The sequence below is a fragment of the Topomyia yanbarensis genome, chromosome 3 (assembly GCF_030247195.1).
Source record: "Topomyia yanbarensis strain Yona2022 chromosome 3, ASM3024719v1, whole genome shotgun sequence".
In the NCBI taxonomy this organism is placed as follows: Eukaryota; Metazoa; Arthropoda; class Insecta; order Diptera; family Culicidae; genus Topomyia; species Topomyia yanbarensis.
The window spans coordinates 125,123,963-125,148,598 of NC_080672.1; the positions used below are offsets into that span (position 1 = coordinate 125,123,963).

The 24,636-nt window shown below is 37.3% G+C and overlaps 1 protein-coding gene across 1 annotated transcript in view; it reads left to right on the forward strand.

Annotated features, from left to right (window-relative positions):
* The first annotated feature begins 18,412 nt into the window (after positions 1-18,412).
* LOC131691713 (protein yellow-like) overlaps positions 18,413-24,636 on the forward strand; it is a 57,134-nt gene continuing 50,910 nt past the window's right edge. Inside the window, exon 1 of the mRNA XM_058978322.1 lies at positions 18,413-18,542. The gene's annotated coding sequence lies outside the window, so the exon portion shown is untranslated. The remainder of the gene's footprint in view (positions 18,543-24,636) is intronic.

Consider the following 24,636-nt stretch of genomic DNA (forward strand, 5'->3'; position numbering starts at 1 on the left):
TAGGAAAACTGATGCCATCTGCTCTTTGCTAGCATAAGCCATTTGAATTTCTGTTGAGAGCAACGCAAGACAATCGTTCGTCCCTTTGCCTTTGCGGAAACCAAATTGTGTATCTGACAGTAAGCCATTTGCTTCAACCCAATTATCGAGGCGAAACAAGATCATTTTCTCGAACAACTTTCGGATACAGGACAGCATCGCAATCGGTCGATACGAGTTGTGGTCGGAGGCTGGTTTTCCTGGTTTTTTAATGGCAATGACCTTCACTTGCCTCCAGTCATGAGGGACAATATTACCCTCAAGAAACTTATTAAATAAATTCAATAAGCGTCTCTTGGCAGAGTCTGGCAGATTCTTTATCAAGTTAAATTTGATTCTGTCTGGCCCTGGGGCTTTATTGTTACATGATAAGAGAGCAAGTGAGAACTCCACCATCGAAAACGGTGTTTCGTTCGCGTTATTGTGAGGGGACGCGGCGCGGTAGATCTTCTGTGCCGGGGCGGAATCCGGACAAACCTTCTTGGCAAAATCGAATATCCAACGGTTTGAATATTCCACGCTCTCATTGGTACTGTTTCGGTTTCGTAAGCGCCGGGCCGTACTCCAAAGAGTGCTCATCGATGTTTCTCTCGTTAGTCCGTCGACGAACCGGCGCCAGTAGCTACGTTTTTTGGCTTTTATCAAACTCTTCATGCGCGTTTCCGCTATCGCGTACTGTCGGTAGCTAGCTGGCAGCCCGTCGTCCCGGAAGGTCTTATACGCAGCGGCCTTCTCCGCGTACACGTCTGAGCACTCTTTGTCCCACCATGGATTGGGAGGACGCCCGCGTGAATTCGCGTCTGGTACGCGTTTAGTCTGAGCTTGAATCGCGGTATCGAGAATCAAGCCAGCCAGGAACCCGTACTCTTCCTCCGGAGGAAGCTCTTGTGTCGATTCTACTTTTTCGGATATCGCGGACGCGTAGCTCTTCCAATCAATATTTCGTGTGAGGTCATACGAAACATTGATTGTATTCGGTGGCCCTGAACCGTTAGCAATATTAATTACGATTGGCAGATGGTCGCTGCCGTGGGGATCAGAGACTACCTTCCACATGCAATCTAACCGCAGCGATGTCGAGCAGAGGGACAGATCTAAGGCGCTCGGTCGCGCTGGAGGGCCAGGAATCCGTGTCATTTCACCCGTATTCAAAATAGTCATATTGAAGTTGTCGCAAAGCTCATGGAGTAGGGTAGATCGATTATCGTCATGAAGGCAACCCCATGCCGTGCCGTGGGAGTTAAAGTCACCTAAAACTAGCCTCGGTGCGGGGAGGAGTTCCGCAATATCGCAAAGCCGTCGGTGGCTAACTGAGGCTCTAGGGGGGATGTAGGTGGAAGCAATGCAAAGTTCTTTACCTTTAATTCTGGTTTGGCAAGCGACAACTTCAATGCCTGGTGTCGAGGAGAGGTCGATCCGATTGAAAGAATAGCACTTTTTGATCCCCAAAAGTACTCCTCCGTAAGAGTCTTCTCGATCCAAGCGAATAATATTAAAATCGTGGAAGTGTAGGGTTATTTCTGAAGTGAGCCATGTCTCGCATAGGGCAAATGCATCGCATTTCAAATTATTTAGTAAGATTTTAAACGAATCGATTTTCGGGATAATGCTTCTGCAATTCCACTGTAGAACAGTGATTAAATCCTTGACCTCGTTCGATGAATTAGCCATCGAAGGATACAATCGCTGAAAGGAGGGGCCATTTCGCAGTGAACTGCATCAAGAATGTTTTTACTGCGGGGAGAAAGCTTATCAAGATACTTTTAAGGGGGTCAGAAATGTTTAACGCTGTAAGAATACGGTCCACAATGTCAGAGAAATTTATTAAGCCAGCACTGTTTTCTTTCTCTGGCTGAGATATGGGAACACTTGGGGTTTTTGATGTTCCTGGAAGTGCTGGGAACTCCTTTTCTGAGCTCAGGTTACTGAGACCGGGAGCGACTTGCTTCGGTTTTGCACCAGTACTTCCTTGAGTAGTTATTTTAGGGGGACCATGAAGAGACACCTTCTGGCCTTTACGACGAAGCTTGGAAGAGAAAATGTTCTTCCTTTTTCTACTACTTCTAGGCACAGCAGAAGATGTTCCCTCCTGGGGTTCATCACAGTCGCCTTCGTCAGTAGACAAGTTGGTAAAGATGTTCACAGAGACAGGTGGCGTAGCTATCTTAAGCATTTCTGCAAAAGATCGCTTAGAGCGTCCCTGAAGGGAACGCTTAAGATTTTCCTCGCGCTGTTTGTACGCGGGACATGAAAGGAGATCATGTGGGTTTCCCCCACAGTAGAGGCACTTTTCGACATCTCTACCACAGGAATCATCCGCATGATTCCCACCGCATTTCCCACAGCGGGCTTTATTGCTACAATGGGAGGCTGTGTGTCCCAATTGTTTGCAATTAGTACAGTTCATGACCCGCGGCACAAAGAGGCGAACAGGTAGACGAACCTTGTCAAAAAGGAGGTAATTAGGCAGGGCAGAGCCGGCGAAGGTCACCCGATAAGAGTCTGAGTTGACGTATGTTTTCTTCCCGTCAGCTGCGACTGATGCTGAATGCAAACGTTTGCATTCCAGTATCTTCACTGGCTTAAGCATGGGGTCTTTGAAACAGCCAGTCCCATATTTTAGCAGGTCCTCGCAATTCAGACTCGAATCGGAAACGACCCCACTGACTTCAACCCTGCTAGCTGGAATATACACCCTGTACTCCCTCGTAAAGGGCTCGTATCCAGCAATATCGTTTGCCTGAGTTGAACTGTTAACCACCACCCGAAGCTTATCAGGCCGAATTTTCGATATTTCTGTCACGGCCGAATACCGATCTGTCAGAACGCGAGAAATCTGCAACAGATTCAAACACTTTTTTTCTTTGGTCCGGAAGAAGATCACAAATGGCCCGGTGGCCGAGCTCGGATATACTTTGAGCCGGGGAGCCGATTTTATTTCGACGTCCATCTCACCTTGAGATGAACCGCCGTCAGGGGAAGTCATTTTTGCACGGGCCTATTGCCCAGTGCACGTTATTAAGACAACCAAGAAGGGGAAACGAAAACTAATACTTAGCTTGTGTATGTAACGGTATCCAGACGGCTTACTAGAAGAACACTGTTTCACTTCACTGACCGGCTAACGGTACTCAGAAACAGAAACACAAAAGAAGGGAAAAAATACTGAAACCTCAACTAGGCGCAGAGTGTGTAAATAACCTTGAACGCAGATTAACACTATTTGTCGCTATAGAGTGTACGGACCGATGACAAAAGACTTCTATCTCGACTGAGTGCTCGATAACGAATGAGAAGAATTAATTACTAAAATTATTAATTCAGAAGATGTGCAGCTCATAAAGCAACATTCCTCCGAAGTTTTAAAACATCACAATATAGTGGTTTTCAGAATTAAGTGATTTTGACAGTCAGTTTGATTTGCATCAAATCCCTACCAAACCGAATCTCTGGCTTAGCCACTAACTCAAAGCAAGCAGAAACAAAGTTGTACGAAACTCGTCAACAAGAAACTTCTTGGAATGCTGTCTATCTTTTATAATATTTAATATTTACTGTGTCCCATGTTAATAGGTACTCTCTATTTCTTTGAGAATATCTTTTCTATTGCATTGAATCAAAAATGGGGTGTATTTTTAGTAGTTGTTTAAAGGGTTAATTTAAGGCTTCTTCAAAAATTTAGCGGACCTACTTCAATCCGTGTATATGCTAGTTTATGTCCAAAGGGTATTCTAAATTGATTGGTTGCACTTTATGGGTTATATATGTTTAGACGCGGGAAAAAAGAGAACAGTTTGATTTTTTGTGAAGGTATGAAGCCATATTTTTATGAAATACTTGTTATACGTCTAGCGCAATACAATGTCCAATTTGTAAAACCCACTTGAGAACATACACACCAAAAAATAATTAAATTTAAACGACATGTAAATCAATACGAATGTAAAAATACAGAGCTTGAACAAAAAATTTGATTGAAAATGAAGTTGAATTCGATGCACTCAATGGGAGCATCAAAAATCATGTGGTTCTAAACTTTCGTTCGTGTGGTATTACATGTCATCTGTTCTACAGCAATATTGAATTAAAAACACAAAAAGGGTATTGGTTTGCCGTTTAATGAAGCTGTAATTTCAAATCAACGTGTAAAATTATAATATAATTCGTTGAAGAAAGCACGAAAAGTTGTGTGTATTTATAGTGGAACTTAATTTTGCATTTATATTCATGCTCCAAATATGTGCATGAAAATAAATTTAAAATCACAAAATATTTTTTTCTGTGTAGAAAAAGTATTAATATGTACAGACGGAGGTGTGCGGATGCAGGTTAAATCCACTAGTAATTCTTGAGCATCAGTAGAACTTTCTGTGTGACAGTAGGAACGTGCGAAGAGTGGCTTATTGTGAATTAGTGTCTGCTGGTATTGTATTTAGAAAATTTTAGAACACAATTTCAAAGAACAGTTTACCGCTTTAGTCAACCTATCACTATTATGACACTACCTGTACTGTTCACCCAGATTGGTTACAATGTTTTCTTTCGCCAATTTGATGTTATCCCTTTCTGTATACTCCGCAATAATCATACCCTCTTTTTTCTAAAGTTACTAGTTTTTTGTACCGTTTGAACTATTTATTCACTAATTACGTTAAATTTCATTCGAGTTCAATTAACAGCCCTAAGCGCAGTCACGATGGTCTTTTTAGAGACAGATTACATCTTAAAAGTGACGAACCCGATGTATTAGTCATTTACTCTACGATTTCTTAAACAACATGTCAGCATGAGAGATAATTATAATCAATCACTCCAAAAGTGCCAAGAATATACTGTATTCAAGAACAGTTCCAAACTCAAAACAAATGTAATTTATTTCCGACGCAATACTTTGAAGAACAATAGCAAATAAAACTTCAAACATTGAATAAACACATTTCAAGATAACTGCACAACACATATATTCTCTCATTCTCCCGCACACCCGCTAGTCTCTCTGGCTATTATCCATTATTTTATCCTCCTTTAAAATGGAAGGAGGTGCGCACGGCCACAAAGCACCTGCTAGGCACCCGACTGAATGATGACTTGACTGCTAAGAAACCCCCAGCAATGAATATCCAAGCACAACTAAATAATAAACTAGAAGGAGCACAAATCTAATCGCATCACCGACCGTCATCTTCGTCGTCGTCGTCGTCTTCGAAGTCGACGACGGCGCTCAGTTTTGAAGCATCATTTGTTTTAAAGTGGCACTTTTAACGAATTCGGAACGACTCCACGTGGTGGAACGGAATGAAAGCGGAAGAGCCCCCGGTAGCGAACAGCGAGCGACAGGTTAATCTACGCATCGTGTTTGATAAAACGGCAGGCAAGTGGCCAAATTCCTTGCTATGCGGAAAGGCGCAGAATTCGGGGCGGGTGGTTGTCGTGAGCACGGTAACATCGGCGGCGGTGCGACTTACTAACCTCCGCTTCAGTGTGTCATGCGTAGATGGCTGGAATGGGTGCCTGAATGTTGTTGGCTATTAGGTAATGAATGTTTCATATGACAATGTTTGTCTGATTTGGGCTTGCTTGTTTTTGTTAGTGGTCACTGAGTTGAGCATATTTCTCACACTTTGTTTTCTGGTCATGCGGACACGACTTTGATGCAAAAAGGTTAGTGTTTATACCATAATAGGTGAAAGAAGGTTTGTAATTTCCATCAATTTATTCCAAAGTTAACATGTGAGCTCCAAGTAAAAAGGTTACATGCGGATGTTCAAATTTTGGCTGTAGAATTATGCAAGACGATGAGATACAGTTGTTGTAAACTAACTAAAGCCATTTAAACCCTTATAAAATAACTCATAGGCAATATCATTGAGACGTAATCATTAACTCGTCACGTCATGAAAAGCAATCAATTTTTAAAACAGGATCTTGTGCATATTTACAATCTAGAAACTCTACAATTATTATTGTTGGTAGTAAATCATTTTGTATACTTGAACTGAAATCGCAATACAGAACAGTAACGGTGAAGTTAATTGCATTCAATATGAAACATTGTGTTTCTTTTTCTTGTCAAATAACCTTCGGCATGAATATTATTTATTTTTCATATTTCTGCTACAACAATGTAGACCAGATATTAAGTTAATCAATAAAAATACAAATATGGATAACTAGTGTTTCCAATTAATCAAGATTTATTTGCTAATATCAAAGAAAAGTTTATTCTCTAGGCTAGGGAAAAGGATACCAAATTTTTTTTCCAAATCTTTGATAATTGTGCATTTCCCATCCTTGCTCTCACTTGAGTACTATGGCTCTAAATTTTCATAGGTTTCCCTACTGAGTAATCCTAGCTAATTGAATGTCGTTAGAAAGCAAAAAAGAAAAATGTGACTACATCAGTAACGACTGACTCAAATGGCACGTTCCCTATGTTGATCAAAGATATGTACCTTGCCATGAATTGCTTTTTGTTATAATTGGAAGGATTGGGAAAGTGGTATGGTTACCCGATCAGAATGAAATAACAAGATTATAACAGAGCACAAATATTGTAACATATTGTATTATAAATTAGGTCTCGTTAGTAATTAAAATAACAGATATTTATAACAAGTAACAATGCGATAGTTTTGAAATATTTCTGTTATTTGTTTCTGATCGGGTAGGGATAAGGAAAATAACGGCACAGAGAACATAGACAATACGGAAGCATTCTTCACTCCCAATGGAATAAAAGACACTTCTCGTCGAGCGGATATAACAACAACCCTGAGGAGATATTGAGATAACAGAACGACAACACCCACCAAGAGAAATTGCCTGGCAAATTCGGCTTACACCGACTTAGGTTTATAAACTTACGCTCTGACTTTCTGGAACTCATAGTTCAGCTTATAACCCTTTTCGCCAGGAATTGCAAAGATCGGTCGTCATTACTTCAAAAATAATGTTGTATTTTTCCATAATCGGCTTGGTTTTCAGAACTTCCCAGGAAATTCTATAGTTCCTTACCACATTGGGTTAGAAACAATTGCAAATCCTAGTGTTTTATAGCTTCCTGTACATAGGTTTATCTATGTATGGAGAATCCAAAATCCGGATACGCAATTTCACTACTGCAGGGCAGTTACACATCAAATGACATGAAATTCCGTAATCGGATTCACAAAGAACACATGAATAAAACTCATCCTTAAGAATAGTTTTTGTTTGAAAGCGAGTCAACTCCAATGGTTGGCATCCTCGGATGCAGCCCAAGAGCGAATCTTATCCAACTCTTCGACAGTGGTAGAATTATTTCGAAACCAACAAAATCAGTTGCAGCGCCCGCTCTAGCCAATTTGTTAGCCCATTCATTTACAGTAATGCTGGTATGGCCGAGTAAAAGGTAGATAGCATTTCAAATGCGAAGTGCTTCGATTTGAGTTCAACAAGCGATTTCTAATTTGGATCTCGAATTTGTTGAAGTAAGCCCTTTTAGGGCAACCTGACTGTCAAAGCAAAAATAGATTCTTTTCCGCAAACGACCAGTTGAAGTGCCGTTTGTACGCCACATAGAATCGCGAAGATTTTTGCTTAGAATATGGTACAACATCTACCAACCGAATAAGATTGGTTAATTCTCATTTCACGACAATAGACACCAGCACCAGCTCGGCCATCCAACACAGAACCGCCAGTATAATAAACTACGTATTCTAAACGTTGTCGCTCCATCCAGCCAGACAGCCATCCCTCGCAAGCAGGAATTCTCACATTGAAAATTTTAAAAGGAAAGCTACGTGTGAGTGTAAGGTCACTGGAAGCAAGTATATACTCATCACAAGTAGGGGAGACCGGGGCTGGTTGGCCGAGTTTTGCTTTCGGAATTTCTGTACTCATTCTGGTTTGAATTTTTGAAAACCGGTTTGCGCTGTCATGAAGAGTACATATGAATTTTTTTCATTCATGAAAAAAGCAGGGAAAAAATTATTAGCAAACAAATGCGGAAAGAAAAATCGGCCAACCAACCCCAGGGCTGGGGTAGATTGGCCGAGTTTGGTAAAATAAGTTAAACACGTCAAATGTATCAGTGGTAGGCATTGCATTTATCGCTCATATGAGTAAATGCGCCCGGATAGTTTGCTACTGCGACAATAAAAACTCACATTTTCACACGAAAAGTTATTGGCACTCACACAACTTCTCCGGATAAATACAGCGTGTTATTTCTCCGGATAAATAAAACAGCCGGAGAATGAGTGAATGAGTTTTTCACGGTATCCTTTTTGCCTTCCCTGCTTTGCTGTCGTTATTCCAAAACACGATAAAACAAGTCTATCATACTTCTTTGCCGCTTTTCTTTGTAATTAAGTGTATTTTTTTAAGTTTTTATTGATTTCCACGAAATCAAAATTTTATCACCTTCTCCGGTGAGAAGGAATAAGTCAAATAAATTTTATCCGGAAAATCATTCTCACGCTATTTGTGGAAATGGAGAATTTTGCGACTCATCTTATCTCGGAAAAGTTGGACATCGGATAAGCTACTTCTCGCGTGAGTGAGAGAGAATTACAATCCCTGATCAGTGGAAAACTTTTAATTACAAAAAAACATCGTTTTTTCGTATATAGGTAAGGAAAATAAAATCCACTTTTCACCTTATTAGACTTTTTAACCTTTTTGGATTTAGTTTTGACTGCTTTAGTAAACTTTTTACCAGCTCTCGCTGATTTCTTCCTCCGCCAGCGTACGCTTACGTTTGATTTCATATCTCTGCTCCTCCAATATTGCTTTTATTGGGGAATCGGTCAAATTTTGAATCGATCGGAGTTTACGACCTTGCCACTTCTTCGAATCAGATCGTGCACTCGCCTTGGGAAGAGGTCTGACGTCTTCAGAGAGGCTTATATCTGCAGCAGATTCTATGCTAATGGACGAGTTTTGTTGGGTCGATCTGTGACAAATCCTACCAGAAACTCTTCAGGAGGAAAAATTTCAGGATTGAAGGGGCCCACGCCAAAAACTCTGAAACCAGCTTGGCATTAAATTCATAAAATATCGGAATTAACTTTTTTATAAACAATTTCCTACTTTTAATGATTCTAATCTCTTTTTTCTATTTGGTAATAATTTCAAATCATTTTTATTACTTATTTCTCGTGTAGATTTTTCCTTATAATCATCAATATTAGCATAATATCAAATTTTGCTTTGAAAAAGGATGGCATTTCATAAATATCAAAGTGTACATTACTCTACCCCAATGTATATTTTCGAGAACAATCATGTTTTATACAAACAAATATAAGGTTACACTGGTAACCGTTATACCATTTTGTTGGGTTTTGAATACCCTTTCCAGCAGTAGCAAGTTATTGGAAATCGTATGTAAATTGATTCGCGTTACACATATTATTTTTCAGAAACAGAAATTTACTCACCAGTGCAGAAAAAAGTATAAACGTGTTCCTGTACAAACGACACCACTAAAACACCTGAAATTACGTCGGTACATTGGTGACCTAATACCCCACCAAAATCACTATAGATGTCGCTACTTCGCATAGTAGCTTTTTCATAAAAGGCACTCGGCCAACCTGCCCCTTCGGCCATCCAGCCCCTGTCACCCCTAACCATTTGTACGGTTAGTTTCACGATCTATTGAGTTACTGTTCCGGAGCTCAGTAACATTAAGACGGTATGTATGAGAAAGTGCTTCTTGCTTCAGAAACACATATAGTGGTTTTATGTTCAAAAGTACATCTAGAGCAGCACTAGGTGTTGTTGAGAGCGCTCCAATCATCGCCATCAAGACTCTTCTCTGAAGATTGTTTAACTTTGATTGAATTGACTTAACTTCTTCCTTCTGCCACCAAATAAGGCACCCATATGCCAGTACAGTAATGTTTCGATTATATCACGGTCGGGCTGTATTTAAGCGTGATATATTTGAAGCGTGATATATTCAAAACAAACCAAAAAGTTACATTCAAGCATTAACCCATGTATTTCTATAATCAAAAAGTAATGAAAAGGTCAAGTTAGTTAAAAGAATAAATCATAGTAGGGTAATGGGCCTATTTTTGCCATGCTGCTATAATCATACTACCCATTTGAAGCCGTTGGCAGCGTCTGCCATCTTTGTTCAACGCATTGGTTAAAACGGTATGGCATCAGTGGATAATTTTCCCCACACAGCTTCACCTTACGTAGCACATACCGTTTCTTAAAATAGTTGAACCACCCAAAACTAAACTTAAAGGAATCTGCCACTTTAAGTTTTGGACAAATATCTTGACTATTAAAATCAGTGTATTCGAAGAGATTACGATTCAGTTCTCGTTGTTTCAACATCCATAGAAATATTCCCATCACCAATTGTTGATGTTGTCCTTTCAAAAGAAAAGTATTCACATCGATTCAAGAGAAAATGCATATCAAGGCATACCTACCATATCTTGCGTATTTTGTTTTGTTATTTTGTTAGATTTTCATGCGGATAACTAAAAATTTAAAAAAGAAGTCGATTTGTTTACCTGCTACACCGAACGGTCCCTCCAGATGGCCCCTTGAGGACACGGCAAATAAGTAACGAAGAATTTAAAACTAAAATTGAAATCGGTCGAAGAATATTTCGGCAATCCTAGTCATTGCAACAACGTCTTGGTAAAACATTATTTCGAGATCATTCACGTTTAAAGTTTCGCGCCACGCCCTGTCCACTTAAAGGAACAAGATGAACAGTGCTATAAATTTGCTTCTACTACTTGTACCTCTATCAAAATTTCAGATACTTTCTTAAGAATCTATACTTTAAAATAAAAGAATAAAAAAGTTTGACTTTTTGACCGACCTCATCATAGATAAACCCTTAACGAAATAGTCCGAAACCTAATAATAGGCTTATTACCCTATATGTAAATAAGCAAATCAATTGTAAAAAACCCTAAAAGTGCCAGGACACAACATGTGGCTTAATTGGATCAAAACGTAGTGTGCCTTATCTGTTTTTCAAAAAGCGTGATATAATCGAGATAAAACCGTGATATATTCGAGGGTGATATAAACGAGTATTGATATAAACGCATAGTGATATAATCGAAACATTACTGTATTGGTCTAACCATTGTTGTGAAAATCTACTGAATGTACTTGGGTTTGAGTCCCCAAGATTTGCCGAAAGCCTGTCAGGTTTCTTGATTCTGAAATAGATGTGAGCTGACCAATTTAGTTTTGTGTCAAGAATTACTCCAACACACGGAGGACAAAAATTCCGCTCAGATGCGAAAACCTTAGTAGAATTGAATTAGTTATAATTTAGGACAACTAAGCAAATTCTCACTTTGCTGATTTCGATTAGTTGTTCTCGACCATCCTGAATAGAGCTAAAATGCTAGTTGGAATTTCTTTTTTTCTGTTCATTTGGCGTTAAAATGATGCTGTCACATTCTCCATCTTCTCAACTATAGTTTTTGCTGAATTTAGTACTATTTTCTGTTTTATTTTAAATGTAAGACAGATTTGGTTGAATGAGGCGTTTCTTTTCTATTTATTTAAAATGAATAAAATTCCTGCTATTTAAACTTAAATTTCGACATTGATTTTAATCAGTTGAAGGCCTTTTGAATGCAATCAATATGGGTACTTTCGGAAAGGTTTTGACGAGTGGGCGTCGGAGGTCGATGTTTAACGCAATTTTTAAATCCAAGATGGCGACTTCCGGTTTAATGAAATGCTTCTTAATCCAATTAATAGGTATGGGAATTTTCTGAACGATTTTGAAGAATAGATACCAGAAGAACCATTTTGAAATCCAAGATGGCGACTTCAGGCTCAGTACAGTCTTGTTATCTTGTCTTATCAAGATGGATATTTTCTGAAAGAACTTGATAAGTGAAAGTTGCAAGACGATTTCTGACACAAATTTGAAATATAAGATGGCGACTTCCGGTTTAAAAAGATTCTGTGTAACTCATTCGGTATAGTTGTTTTCGAATAGAATTGACAAATAGTTGCGAGAGGTTTCCTTGGTTCCTAATCTTGGCTTTTAACCATTTTTATTATGACTATATTCCCGTAAATGGGATCTTCCCGTGCAAATAAATTTTTAATTTGACAAATTTTGCATCTATAAGTTGGGTAAAATGTTCTAAAAACTACAACCATGAATTTGGCTTTATTCGTCAGCTACGTCAGCTAGCAACTCCATAAGTTGTATCACGTACACAGCGCTACAAAAATAATTAAACGTTTTTCCATGTGTTTTGACTAGATTTTCTCCCATTTTATTATGTGTTTAGCTATTTTTATGTCGATTTTACCAAAAAACGATCTTCCTTATTATAATCTGTGTTTCATGATTAATCACACATCGACCTCTAATACCTAATACTCTAATACATTCAGAAAAAAAACTATGATTGGTTTATAAAATTTCGCTAGACCAATCTTCGGCACTTTCTCGTCAAAGTCGATTTCAAAATGCCCATACTGATTGAGTTAAATCGAATTTCGATAAACCGGGAATCTTCATCTTGGATTTCAAAATGGCGCTTAACATCGACCTCTGACACCCACTCGTTAAAAAATTTCCGAAAATATTCATATTGATTAAGTTATAGCAAGTTTCGTTAAGACGAAAGTCGCCATCTTGAATTTAAAAATGGCGCTAAACATAAACCTCTGGCATCTAATCGTAACGACCACTCTGAAAACACTCATCCCGTAAAAAAAACTTGGTAAAAAACGCATAAAAACCTTTCAACATATTTTGCATGAGGAACCCAACGTGATTAAAATAGCGCAAGCAAATAATTGGTTAAACTAAGTTTGTTTTCATTGGTTAGACTTATTTGAAAAAAATTGATCAAGCTCGTAGTATTTCAACGAGTATTTGGACATTGAATTTATGTATTGCTAATCCAGACAATGTAAAATAAAATTTCGTTGTTCAGAGTAATTGATGACGGACGTAAACATGTTAAATCAATACATTTTGCGATGAGACTACGATTTTTTCACTGACATTTAGTCTTCTTTGTTGACTATACGTTATTTGTCACAATTTCATACCATTAGTCTAGAATAAAAGACAGAAATCAAAACTTACCACCATTTTCAACCAAAATACTACTCTTTCCCTGGACAATTTAATGCAACATTAACTTCTCATTTTATCTGTGCCTTTAATTATTTAATTAGTTAATCAATTTCACTAAACATTTCGTGTTCAAATCTTCCACAACATTAACTACTTCCAATTTATTTTATTCGTTCAGGTGAATTTGATATGAGCAAAACCTGTTCTGCTTTTTAACAATGTTTATGGTTATAAAATGTAGTAAATGTTCTTATAATTCGCCTTGCTAAATATTCACAGCAGATACACATAGCCCCGAAATACCAAAATACCATTTTTCATCTATTTGGTTGATAGTGCTGTTTTCATTCCTAAATTCAACCGCAAGCAAAGTTGAAATTGTAATTTTTTTAGTTTTGTTTTGCTGGATTGTGTCCAGGAGTTTATTCAGCTAAAACCTTCTCTTAAAACAAAAACTTTATTAGAAAAATACAAGTTGGATTTTAACTAAACCTGTTGGAGGATTTGTTGTTAAATTCAACTAACTCGAATACAGAAATAGGATTTAGCACTAGAGCTGGTGTCTATCTTACCGCGCATACTTAGCTTAATCTGCGGTAATAATTTCATATTAAAAAAAACATGCAGCGAACAAGCTTCGATTATAATCGTTCATTGCGTTGAAAGCCACCATTGACGTTTTATTTGGATTTTATGATATATGAAGGTGCTCCATGAACTCGTGCTGCTTCCAAAATGGGTTCGAAAGATATGTTATGCATGTTGCTTTGCATGCTAACATCCCGAATGTAGTGGTCTATTAAAAGGATCCCCTAATATGAGAACGAAAGAGGTCAAACAAGTCGCTCTACAGCTCTTTGCCTCCTTATGACTAACGCGGCCACCTTTGGGAATAAATTCATACCCCTAGCAGTTTATCAACTATGGTACTAATATGAAAAGCGTATTTATCGTTTTCGTGGCTTTTTCATATAGCTCTCTTCTATCTCACAAAATTTTGTGGTTCTCAGTTTTCGAATGCATGCGTGTTTCGGAGCCCTTTTTTTGAAAAAATGTGTAAGCCGAAAAACAATTTTTTTGTTGGCAACAACAATTTATAAAATCAAGTGCATTATCGTGATTTTAGATCTGCCAGATAATTTATTTTATATTTTTATATTTTGATTTGGGCGAGACTATCAACTGTTGTTATTAATCGGTGTGCGAATAATAGAACATTTCCTACCGGAACAGGCGGTCCGTTGTGTGATTCTTAACCACATTAAGTATCTAATCGAATTGACGGTGACTTTTAGAATTATCACGCAAATTGACTGTATCTTCGTTGATTTTACTATAAGACATTGAACGATGAGAACGTGACCCATAAAAAAAAAATATTTTTCAGTTGTCATTTCATACTTTGATTTATCGTAAATACTTTGTTCATTGCACTTTTAGAACCACATAAAAAGCATGTTTTTGCTGAAGTAACAAAGTTTAACAAGTATCGTCTATTTGAAAAGTTATGAACTATTTTTGTTGGCAAATATGCCATTTTTTTAAATTGAAATTCAAAATTTAAATTAACTGTGATAACAAAAGAGGTTGAAACTTCTTTGCTTCGGCAAAAATGTGCGTTTCTCAAGGTTCTAAAAATGTCTTGAACAAAGTTTTTGCGAGAAATTAACACATAAAAAGGTATTAAAAAAAACCAATTTTTCAAAATCCACCCTACCATAATTATTAAATTTCATTACTGTGTGGAACGTTATGTAAGAAAATTTTGTATATCGAAAAAGTTGATACTTTGAACACTTTAACAACAAGGACCACCCTAATTTAATTAATATAAAAAACGGCTAAAAAGTACCGAGAAAGTTTACCGAAGACATCATATATCTAAAACCACCGGTTTAGGCGCAAAATGTTTTGTCTTCTTAAATACGGTTTTGGGATCATAGTGCATTGAAGGACAACTTCCATAGACAGCCAAGTAGCATCATTCTAACCAATTTTTTTTCCCAAAAGCATCTTCGCAAATATGTATTCATTTACCATTACCGTTCCTTGCTTTCGTAAGAACATGATCAAATATACGATAGATTTCATAAAATGTCTCAACTTCTTATTAATGATCATGAAGTACAAAGACATTAGATTATGGGGCCCCTTTTCAAAATTTTCGAAAACAGGACCAATTTGTATTGTATTTCGAAGTACAGGTCGGACTCGATTATCCGGGGATTTCAAAAAAATCTAAGCCCGGATAATGGAGTTAAAAAGTTTTTTTGTGTTATTTTATGAATTTAAGCTTCATTTGTTGAGAAATTGGAAATAAAATGGTCAAGGTAAATTTTCTATTATAATAATTTCGACCTCAGTTGATTTTTCAAAGTTTCGATGTGTGATTTGTATTTTCAGTTGGCTTTCATTGATCATTTATATTGGTACCGAGATAACAGTATATATCAGTCGATTACACGAATTCTACAAAAAAATAAAGCAAGCAAGTCGTCTATTTCTTGGCTCCAGCTTAATTTACGTGGTGATATCACATATCACAGCTAACGTTTCTTTTAGCCCTCGCTCTAGTTAGAAGAATGCACGTTGTGTCTCCACAAGGAGATCCTTGTCCTTGTAGCATCATTTAGTTAACCAATATCGTACCGGATTGTGAGGTGATCGCTATGCATGTACTCTGCACAAACTCTCCCACTCGTGTTTGTTACCAGCGAAGGACTACCAAAGGTTACGTAGATGATGGATTCCCGGAGGCTTCAGCGAGAAGTACTACTGGCGCCCTTTTTACATAGCCTAACATCCACATTTGCTTAGGCTACCCAAGAATTGAAATCGCCTCCAGTGACTGCCAGGTCTCTTATCAGAATCTTGTTAAGCATTTCTCGACCAACTTTTTTTACCGCATATAGGCTTCCACAACTATTTTTTCTTAGAACTGTTGGCGTCATGAAACACGCAAAACCTGGTTTAACAAAGATAGGTGCTTCTTTCGCAGTGCTGGAAGCTGTTCAATATTTACCTTCCGATCTAGTCCAATTCCATGATAAGGGTGGTTGAAGGCAGTCTAAATAAGAAAGATTTATCAGTTTTCAATAATATTGCCAGGCTACGAAAATATTCCAAAATTTCATTTTCGGCATTAACAGAAACTATCCCTGGCAGCACTGCTTCAGCGGAGCCCTATCAGATTAATTCTAATAAATTCTGTTCTACTGATAATATTTATAACTGTTAGTGCTAAAATGAAAGACATTAGTCCCAGTTATTAGCGTTACTTGTCGCTGGAAATATATGCTATGTAAACTAAAACTTATAGTCATTTAGAAACGTGGTTGTTTATCAACAACATGGACATGAAAGAGTCAAAGATGCCATTGGAATTCTGAGCAGGAATCAATAGTTGAAGAGGATAATGGGAGAAGAGCAATATTGTGTCAAAGTCCACTTGAACTCAGAGCAAGATATTCATCAGAATTTCATACCGAATTTCATTGGAACTAAGAATGCGATTCGATCTTGAATAAATCATAATCTACAGCAGAGTTCTATCTTGAGAAGGATTCCACCAGACCTCTATGAAGCTTTTCTCTAGAATCCTGCATCAAAATTCAGAGAAAAAATACCGTAAAAATACGGAAAGGCAATCGATCTAAATTCTGAAATAGATTCCATTTGAATCACAATTTTGGAAAGTTTCCAAACATAGTTCTGAGAAGCATGTCATCATTATCCCAAGAAAATGCCAGAAACCGACCGAACAAAGTAGATATAATGGCATTTTATGTGTCAAAACGGCCAGCAGTAACCGATATGTGTATTTTTAGTTTAAAATTGAAAAGTTGCATATTTGACAAAACTGCAGTTACAAGCTAAGATTTTTTCTAGAATCCTTGAACAAATCCTTCAAAAATCATCTCGCTGATTGATTTTAGTGCAAACAGTACCAGAGATATAATCCGAAAAAAACATTTTTTCAAACAATTTCTTAAAATTAAGAGACCGAGGGCTGGTTAAAATGACACAATAATTTAGATTCTTATATATTGGCTCTTTAAAAAATAATTTCTTCAAAACTGGTTCCAAATCGTAAGTCGAATCGTTGTGATTTTTTTATCACTTTGCGCGGTAAAACCATATATAAGCAATTTTTAGGTAAGCCAAAATTTGGGAGCGGATTTACCTAAGAGCCCCATTCCTCAACAAACTGACTGAAATGATCAAATTAGCACTATAATCAGACATTCTAGTTGAAATTTAATTTTTTTTCGAAACACCCGGATAATCGAATCATTTTCCCCAGATAATGAAGTCACCGAAACACCCGGATAATCGAATCCCAGGATAATCAAGTCCGACCTGTATGCAATTAGCATTAATAACGTAGAAACTGAAAACAATTTTTTTGTTAAAATAATTATTTGCCTGTATAACCAGTAGCAACGGGCTGTTTGAATGCGATATACCTGCTGTTGTAGAACTGTATGTTGATACCAATATACTGAGAAGACAATATTTCAACCTGGGGCTGTATTATTTGCTGTGCTGGTGATAGATATTCTTTTTTCCGTTCTATACCAATATCAGACGGCAAAAGAGTCAAAAGATACAGATGCATTTCTTCCTGTTCCATAATAAGCTCATTCGCTGCAAAAATTTTTTTTTTTCATTGTCGAAAACTATAAAATCAAACAGTTGTAGTCTAGCATAAATAGAGAAATACTGGTTTATAAAAGTAGCGAGAAGCAGTTAAATTGTTTCATTCAAACTAATGCTTATGCTATTATGCTTCACTCCGGTTATGAGATACCCACCAATCATTTATTCTGTTCTGAAAACATTTAACCTAATACCGGCTTCACTTATCAAAAGAAGCACACAATTGTAATCAATGCATCTACCAGAGCCATTCCACGAACAAAAGATCAACAAATGATGAACCAACCTTGTTCGGGTCATTTAATTTTTTATCGCTAAACCAACGATTAAGCGCACGGTCGCATATCACACCCGCATAAATCAACTCTGGCTACATGAGCGCAAATGAAGGCACGCAAGATCTACACCATTGCTCAAAGGCTGCCTCAAAATATCTCTAGAATCGAAACTGTACAATTTTATGAAACGACTCGACACCATCACCCGGTAGTGTACTTATATTCTCAACAAGCTAATTGACAGTACGGTGCGGTACCGCGTTCGTTCCGACACTCACTCACTCACTCGCACCGAGATCGAACACAATTAGTCACTTACCGCCGCTGCACTGTGCCAGTCAGCACAAGTGAGAGCGAGCGACTTCGTGACAAAGTCGACTCACCAAGCAGCAGCAGCTAACGTGCTGCTCAGATCAGTTCACGATCTCCACCATCTACTACCATTCGTCGCAGCGCAGCAGCTAACACGCGGTGCATATCAAGTAAGTTAAAACAGTCCTAGATATAAGAGCAATACATGGATGACGATTGCGATGAGGGTATCTCGAACATCACTGCAATTGGCCTGATACCATGCTAGGCTAATGAAAACTCGCTTGAACCGGCTTGCAATAAATGAATTCGGAATGCGAAGCAGCAGCTCGACGGCATGGCGGTCAAGTTGAAGCAGGATTTGAAAATGCAATTCGCGTGCTACGATGCAACTGCTCGCTACAAGTGGCTACTATTTTTGTTGTCACCCACAAAGGATTTGCTGGAAGGTTTTTCAAGCGTCTTGAAGTTGTATTCAGAATCGATAGAACGCAATAAGTTGCTTTAGAAAATGTTAATAATTCTACTATGATAACTGTAAAATCATGAATAGTTTCAATTCATGCAAACTGAAAATTTTATAATGTATAATTTTAGCAATTGGATAAGAAAATAAATCGATTCTAGTAAGTGCTGGCGGCGCCAGGTATGAGCACGGAATGGGACGGTCTTCCCCTTATTCAACAAGGAGGTGTTTTAATAGAAGTGTTTATTTTACGCTCCATAATGTTTCCAAGATTTCTTGGTAGGTTAATATATTAGAATTCTTCTTAGCACGTATGAATAATTGTGCTAAATCAACGAGCGATGTGACTCATGATTCAATCAACGAGCACCACTTATGTACCTCAGCTTGCTGCCACATCTGTCAAGACGGCAAAAAATTCGACAAGAGGACGCTCCATCTATACCTACGATTTAACCAGCTACGATGGCTCGCCATGTTTTAAGAATATAAGCATACATTTAGAAAGCTTATGAAAATACCTTTCTAACAAGCTATAAATCCGTTTACGAATAGCAGAGATATTGAACATTTTCTATTCTCATTTCTCACTTACTACTTTCCAACAGCTAAAAATGAGACTATTGCATAAAGAAAATTAAATTACTTGCATTTAGGTGTCAAAACTAAACCAATTTTCAACGTCGTGTTATGAAAACACTCTATGTAATTTAAGGAATTTGATTGCATACATATTTTGTGAATTTACTGAACAATGATTGAGTGATTTTCCAAAAAGTAATGTAAAAGCTCCATTTATTTATTTATTTATTTATTTATTTCAAGTCGTCAATCAGACCGATTTCTTACAGTAATTATTAAACTAACTTAACGCTAGTTAAAATTTTGATTTACCGTAAACTACTGCTTAAGTTTTGTTTTCGACATAGTAAAGTCAATAGTTTCGCAATGCTTGTTGTAAATATTCATCATTTGATTTAAAGGGAAAAACTTGGCATAAAAGTGATTTTTTCCCAGAGCTAATGTATTTACTCTTCTGGAATAAGCGTTGCGTTCAGCCGTGAGGTAGATATTCAGTAGAATATGAATACACAAATCACCAAGTAATCTACCTAGTAGGAAGCAAGACCATTTCTCAAACAATTCATATTCATGTTATACTCTTAGCATCACCGAGAGCAGTATTTTTGAATCCCAAACTTCCAATAAAAACCTGACTATTTTGCAAGAATGAGGTTATACTGATCATGGCGGAAAAATTACCAGATGCATAATTTATAATAAGAATTTCTGGAAATAAAATATCAAAAATAACATCACGGCACTAACCATCAGTTACCATTCCTCACACGTCAATTGCCTCTCTCCCTACCACTCCTCTGGCTCTTTGGATTCGTGGCAACTGTCGAAATTTAGATCTATCTTGGTATTTCTCTATCGTTTTCTAAGTTGTGTCATAAGAAATCGAAAATATTTGGTAATATCCAATCGAATTTGAGGTGCGCGACGCAATTCTGTAGGTTTGGAAGGACAAAACTAATTTTTGTCTGCTGTTTCCCTATTAATATATTATGTATTTTAGTGTAGAGCAGACCCACTTGCGGAAACAAATTTAATATTACATCCTCCTTGGAAATAAGAATAATTGTAATCGCGAGAAAATTTGCACAACGAGAAAACTATAACTATAAATTATTTTAAACCCTACTTTCCCTTGAAGATGAAAGGAATCCCTTCGAAACGTTGCACTATGGAAGGCATGGGACCAAAAATCGAAAACTACATCAACTCCGATTTAATTCAATTCTTTACTGGAAATCATTGCGTACCTCATAAAAAAATTGGTATTACCCAGCTAATATGGAAGTTAAAAGATAAAAAAAATTCGAAAAGAAACTTTCTACATGCGTTTTTTAAACTCTTTGAATCTTTAAAAGCCCAAAAATATCCACAAATTAGATCCGGGAAAGAAGGCTCGCAAAGAACCCATGAACCCTCGATGGATGATGCAAGTATAATGTTTAATCTAACGTATAGCGAAGGTTTCGGTTGCTCATATTTGCGCTATGCTGAGAACGTTTCAATTGAAGTTTCAATGATAGTTATAATTAGTAGAGGGGCGGTAGATAATTCAGTACACGTTTCCTTAAAGTGCTCCGTTTTCTACAAGTAAATTGGCTATTATTACAATCAGAGTTTATGCATTGTACAGATAGTTGACCTGACTACATTTTTTCCATGAATATTATTGTGTAGCAACAAATAACACTGATTTGTGCTGAAAACCCCAAGATACCTTTTTCATGATCAATGTGACCAAAAACCTATTTATTTTCAAAAAATATAATTTCAAGAATGATCATGTCCATAAATCCGTTTTCAAGTGTCCAGCGACACTCTCAATGGTCTCTTACTTTTCCAAGAATTTAAATACTTATCCTGAATATTTATCCTAAATACTTATTCTGAAACTCGAATAACTTCGTAGAAGGTTGTAATAAAACAAACCAATTGTTTTTGTTCAAACAAAATTTAAAATATCTAGAAAACAACTGCCTTTTCAAAATTTTTGTGAGCTTATTGATGTGAAATGGTATTCCCTTCCCCAAGGTTGAGGGGTTTGACGATATTGCAAACATCATCAAACATATTGCGTGCATCAGTTTTACAGAACCTCTGACAGATAATTGCTTTAAGATGGTTATTGCATTACGCCTAGATAGTGGTGCATCGAGGAGACTGAGAGGGCTTATGTGCCTTTTTATGTTTTATGTTTTTTTTCATACTCTGCACCTGCACATACTAACGCTCAACCACTAGTCTGTGCGCGGTGTCGAAGCCGACTGGCGGGTCGACGTGGATTGATTTCTGCCGTGTGCCGTGTTTGCAAACATTGTTCCACAGTTTAATGACGGTATTCGTGGAAAGGGCTCACAGTGAGAGTCATTGTGTGTCCATTGGTCGGTTGACTTCGTCATCGTACATAGACTAATTAAATTAATTTAATAATTAAATTAATTTAAAAATACATAAGTGAAAACCTATTAGATGTCGTTTGTAATGATTGTAGTTTTTCATACTAGTGTACAATTGTTATGTGCTAGTCGTATGTCTATCTGTGTATGTGTTCGTCTGAGTATTTGTGACAGTTGGGTCGGGAAATGGATGCAGAACTGGCGTATATGATAGAATAGTGGCTAATACTTCTGGTGTTCAATTTGAGCATTTGGTTCTATTCATTCGGGAAGGTCGGAGTGGGAAAATTAGGGTAGGTACAATGAATTTACCGACGCACGTGAATCATCCATTTCCAGCCAACATAGCATGATGAAGGTCTAACAGAATGCAATTGGCGTTAATGGTAAATATGTTTCATGTGTTTTTCTATTCTACTTCATTGGTCTGTTTCTTTTGTATATCTATCAGTTTGCTTTTCCATTGCAGATTGCATCTTGTTTATTTTATTCGGCATGATATGATTCCTTTTATTAGTATATCTTTACTATACTCTATTTATACTCATATAAGCACACACGCTCGTGGCCTTCCCGATAACACAAACCTGGTCACAAACGCGACCATGCAATTGCACTAATTCACACATACTTACGCCCGCGATTTCGGCAACATGAGAACTCCTCGGTAGTTAAGTAAAAGTAAATTCCAAACGCAGTCTCAAGCATTAACCCAGCACTCGCGCGATCAAGAAACGGTCACATCCGGTAGTCTAACCTCGATCTTAGCAATCTGCCTTCAGTTGAACCATTCAAAAATGACACTCATATTTCCTAGACAACACGTTCCATGGTGACATGACCTGGAACTCTAAGGATATGGATAAACTGTCTATCTTCTACCATCAGTACCATATACTAAAAATTAAGCATCAGATTCACGGTTCGCGCGCGATTATTCAAGAATACACGCCACAATATTATAAAATCGAAATTATATATGCGAAGTCACATACACGTGACAAACACGTTAATATACAAATGCTTGAGCTCTTCGCGACCATTCACGGTACCTACACCCGCGATCTCGCAAACATGATAACATCCCGGTAATAAGATGAACATCTCAGCGCTTATAAACTTTCAAACGCGGTTTCAATCATGAACCTAAAAACTACCGCGCTCGCACGGTATGAATCGGTCACTTCAGGAAGCTTTTATCCTTGGTTTCAGCAGACCATGCCTTCATATGGACCAATTAAAAAAACAAAGCTCTCATATCCACTGGACAACACGTTCCGTGGCGACATGACCGGAAACGCTAGTGATATGGAAGATCTCACTTTCTTCTAGTACCTGAGACGTATACTAACAATAAAGTATTAGATTCACGGTCCGCGCGCGATCATCCAAGAACACACGCGAATATGCGAAAAGCACACGGTTTTAATATAGAATTTATACACGCAAAGTTACATACACATTAGCACACGCGACATACAAACCCACACACGATCGAACACGTTAACGTACAAATGCTCGAGTCGTTCGCGATGATACACGCGATCGCGAAGTCCCTACGCCCGCACATACCTGAACCGTACAATGAATAACACATTTAGAATCACCGCCTGCTACAATTGGTCTAAACCAATGTTTTAGTGGGCGCCATTGCCTGTCTCGTCAGAACCTAGCTCTACAGCATCAGTAGGACAAAAGTCGAAAAAAATATTGATTTGAAATGGTATTCAGAATCATATTGAATGTGAAAATATAATTCAGCACGAATTTTAAAAATATGGTCAATGTGCTGTTAGGAAAATTTTCTAGTCGATAGTTTCCCTATAATCAAAATTCACTAAATAATTTGTTTTTCATGTTTAAAATCATACGCATTTGATTTTTGATAGATCATGAAGGAGAAACGCGAATATCTTATAAAAAGGGTAGAATTTCACAACTTATGGGGTGGTTCTCATTCAAAATTATCAATAATTTGATGTCTTTTCTTTGCATTTGTGAAAGGTGTAAGTATCTACTGTATTATGATAAACGGGTTTTTTGATTCCACTTAGTTTTTTAGTGGAGGCTCGCCATACTAGATCAGCCATTTTGAATTTCGAAAAATTGACTTCAGATTCGTAATTAGCGATGTTCAAAACCCCATAATTCCATATAATTGTTTCAAAATATTGACATTCTACCACTAATAATTCATCGAAAGTATACTGAAAACTTTAAAGGACATCTTTTGACCTTTCGAAAGAAAACCCTTTTCCTTGGAGGAATGACCTATAAAATCTACAAATTCTTTGTATTCACTATTTTTAGCGAAGCCTTAAAGTTGACAAAAGGGGTAAAAATCGATCTCAAAATTTGAGATTGCACCATTGCGTCATATTTGAAGTTTTTTACCCGTTCTTAGGTCATTTCTCCAATAGCTTTTTTCACGCGGTTTTTTTGCGCGGTATTTTTTTACGTGATGAAATTTACGCGGTTTTCATTTACGTGGCTTGTATCCCCGCGTAAGAAACCTGAGTGTACTTTAAATTATAAATTTATTATTATTATTGTGTTTCATATCGATCCTGTGTCAGCAAGCTGACGGCAGTTTTGAGCTCCACGCGCACCTAATCTTAGACAGAACGTCACCATGGGCGCAATTTTGATTTTTTTCGTCTTGAAAAAAATTGCAAATGAAGTCGAAAATATAAGCTTTTAGAATTCAAAAACTATTTCATTCTATGTTTTTCGTTGGCCCGCAAAAAAAATCCAAATTTCGCTTACTTTTTGGTAATTTTAATGGGAATATATTCTAAATTGTTTTTTTCGAACAAAATTCCA